We start from the raw sequence: 3,749 nt of genomic DNA, 5'->3' as shown, positions 1-3,749 counted from the left end.
GCAGTGGCATCACATTAGAAATAAAGTGCACAATAAATGTAATGCTGTAGTTTTTCCAGTAGTCATGTATGGATGCGAGAGTTGAATCATAAAGAAGGCTGAGTGATGAAGAATTGATGCTTTTGAACTGTGGTGTTGGAGAAGACTCTTGAGAGTCCCTTGAACTGCAAGGAGATCAAACCAGTCAATCCTAAAGGAAGTCAGTCCTGATCGTTCATTGGAAGGACTGATGCTGACGCTGAAACTCCGTACTTGGGCCACCGGATGTGAAGAGCCGACTCATTAGAAAAGACTGATGCTGGGAAAGATTAAAGGCAGGAGGAGAAGGGGACGACAGAGGACCAGAGGGTAGGAAAACATCACTGACCCAATGGAGGTGAGTGTGAGCCAGCTCCAGCAGATGGCGAAGGACAGGGAAGTCTGGCATGCTGCAGCCCATGGAGTTGCAGAGTCAGACATGACTGAGTGACTGAACTACAATAAACTGCAATGTGCTTGAATCACCCTGAAGCCATCCCTCCCTGCCTGTTCCCCCTGTCCGTGGAAAAATTCTCTTCTATGAAACTGGTCCCTAGTGCCAAAAAGTTTGGGGACCACTGTTTATAACATTAGCTACCATGAGTTCAAAGAGTCATACACTCTTTCAGGAATTTTATACATATTTTCATTTCTTTAATCTTCCCAGTAACTCTAAATTTTGATATAATTATTCAATGTGTAAAGGAAGGAATTAAGAGATTCTTAGTGAGACTCTGAATGGCCTCACTCCCAAAGCCCCCATGCATCCTTAATGCTGTATTTTCTCTTATCATGTTGCTGAGCTGATTCACTATTGTGAGGCATTTGGGGTTATTTCTGATTTACTGTAGTGATAATTATATCCCATAAACATTTCTTCCCTCATCATCCTGGGTCCCCACATAGCTCAGTTTCTACAGAGTAGCACGTAGCACTGCCCAAAGTAATTTTAAAGATGAATACCAATTTTCATGTTGTCTCTCAAAGAAAAATCACAGGGGATCCAATTCAGAACTCATAACACTACTTACCAGATCCCCTTTCTTCACTCCCCAGTTCTCTCACACTGTATAACTGCTGGAAGGGCAGTTACAGTCTGAACCGCCACAAACTGCCTATACGCCAAAACCCTGCAGCTCTCCTATCTCCATATGCCCCCCACTGGCTCCTTGTTTTACAGATCACCGCAGCATCGTGGGCTGGTCCTTCCCCCAGCCCTCACCACTCTGGTCTGCCTTCTCTATCATTCTAATAACCCATCCCCAAAGGAAAGAAGTCTCATATTACGTTAGTTAGAAATATGGACTGTGCAGAAACAGGCGGAGAGGAAATCTGGGAACATTCATACATGAATACATTTTATTCACTTATTTGTAAATTAAGGTTTCTGATGTTTTTTTTTTCTTTTTATTTCATTTGAGAGTCCCCCCTCCCCCTTGAATGATAGTGTTCAAAGTGAGATTGATGAGCGCTGAAAAGATCTTGTAACAGTGAATAGTTTTTGTTTTATTTAAAAATCTTTGGTTTGGCTGCACCGGGTCTTTGTTGCAACACAGGCTTTCTCTAGTTGTGGCATGTGGGCTCTTAGTTCCCTGAGCAGGTTATCAACCCTAGTCCCTTGCATTGGAAGGCAGATTCTTTTTATTTATTTGTTTATGGCTGAGCTGCGTCTTCGTTGCTGTGTGCGGGCTTTCCCTAGTTGTCGTGAGCATGGGACCACTCCTCCCTACTTGAAGGACGCAGTCTTCCTACTGCAGTGGCTTCTCTGGTTGCAGAGCACAGGCTCTAGGGTGCTTGGGCTTCAGGGGCTGTGGCATGTGGGCTCAGTAGTTGTGGCTCTCAGGCTTACTTGCCTTGCAGCAGGTGGAATCATCCCAGACCAGGGATGGAACCCATGTCCACTGCACTGGCAGATTCTTAACCACTGGACTTCCAAGGAAGTCCCACAGTGAATGGTTTTAATCAAGAAGTACTCCAACTAATTAAAAAAAAATAGATCCTATGATTACAAAGAAGTTGACTTGTCATAAGGCTTAAAATACATTTTTACTTTATATGCCTTTTTTTTTTTTTTAAAGGGCCTCCCTGGCGGCTCAGATGGTAAAAGCGTCTGCCTGTAATGTGGGAAACCCAGGTTCGATTCCTGGGTCGGGAAGATCCCCTGGAGAAGGAAATGGCAATCCACCCCAGCACTCTTGCCTGGAAAATCCCATGGACAGAGAAGCCTGATAGGCTACAGTCCATGGGGTCGCAAAGAGTTGGAAATGCCTTTACTTGCACTTTCATGCCTTTTTAGGTGGTCAATGTATTTTATGATTAAAACTAAAGTATTATAAAATTCTGATTACTTTATACTAACTAGCAAATATCTATTGGTGAAATGCAATAGTGTATAAAATACAAGTAGCCCCAAACTTTCCTGTTTTCTCTCCTCTAATGGACTAAAGAAGAAAACCAGAGGTTTAGACTCTGATAACAGCTCCTTCCACTGCTAGCTGTTCCCATAAGAACCTTTCTTTTGATTTTGGCCAGCTCTCACACTCTCATCTTTGATTAGTCACTAATCTTGGGACTGGTTGGGGGTCTTCACTGGGGAAAATTGTGAAGTAACCCAAGCGTTTGTTTGGTATGCCCCAGATTGCTTTGGCATGTACTTCCTGTCTCTGGCACTCTTTTTTTTTTTTCCAGGTCCTCCTATCAACTTTTCCTTTCCAATCATATCAATCATTTACATATTAGTAGGACTTTAACTCAGAGAAGGCAATGGCACCCCACTCCAGTACTCTTGCCTGGAAAATCCCATGGGCTGAGGAGCCTGGTAAGCTGCAGTGCATGGGGTCGCTAAGAGTCAGACACAACTGAGCGACTTCACTTTCTTTTTTCACCTTCATGCATTGGAGAAGGAAATGGCAACCCACTCCAGTGTTCTTGCCTGGAGAATCCAAGGGACGGGGGAGCCTGGTGGGCAGCCGTCTATGGGGTCGCACAGAGTCGGACACGACTGAAGCGACTTAGCAGCAGCAGCAGCAGGACTTTAACTGGAGCTTCCCAGGTGGTGCTAGTGGTAAAGAATCCACCTGCCAATGCAGGAGACCCAAAAGACACAAGTTCGATCCCTGGGTCGGGAAGAGCCCTTAGAATAGGAAATGGCACCTCATCCCAGTATTCTTGCCTGGAAAATTCCATGGACAGAGGAGCCTAGCGGGCTCAGCAAAGAGTCAGACAAGAGTGAGTGACTGAGAACACACACACACACAGGACTTTAACCCTATATACTCCCCCTTCTCAGAGATATTTGCTTGTATTGCCTTATCTCTAATTGTGAATGCAAAGGTTTGTTTCTGGTCCTGGAGTTTTAATCACTAATGAGCTGATGTAAACTATGGGGGAAGACTGACTGCCCGGGTGTCTTCTCTTAAGGTTGTACAGACAGTCTGTGGCTTAAGATGCTTTGGCTTAGCAACTTTTTGGCTTTACAGTGATGCAAAAGTGATAGACATTCAGTGGACACCATATTTAAAATTTTGTATTTGGGTTTTTTTGGGAGGGGTGGCTAGCCATGTGCAGTAGGATACTTATTTATGGTTCTGGGCAGCCAGTGAGCCACAGCTCCCAGTCAGCCACTCAGTCACAAGAGTACAGGCCAAATACACTTAAAACCATCAGTACCCAGACAGCCATTCTGGTTTCACATTCAGTGTGCTTGTATATATGCTAAGTTGTGTCAGTCA

Source organism: Bubalus kerabau, chromosome 21 (assembly GCF_029407905.1).
Source record: "Bubalus kerabau isolate K-KA32 ecotype Philippines breed swamp buffalo chromosome 21, PCC_UOA_SB_1v2, whole genome shotgun sequence".
In the NCBI taxonomy this organism is placed as follows: domain Eukaryota; kingdom Metazoa; phylum Chordata; class Mammalia; order Artiodactyla; family Bovidae; genus Bubalus; species Bubalus kerabau.
This window is presented reverse-complemented; position numbering follows the sequence as displayed.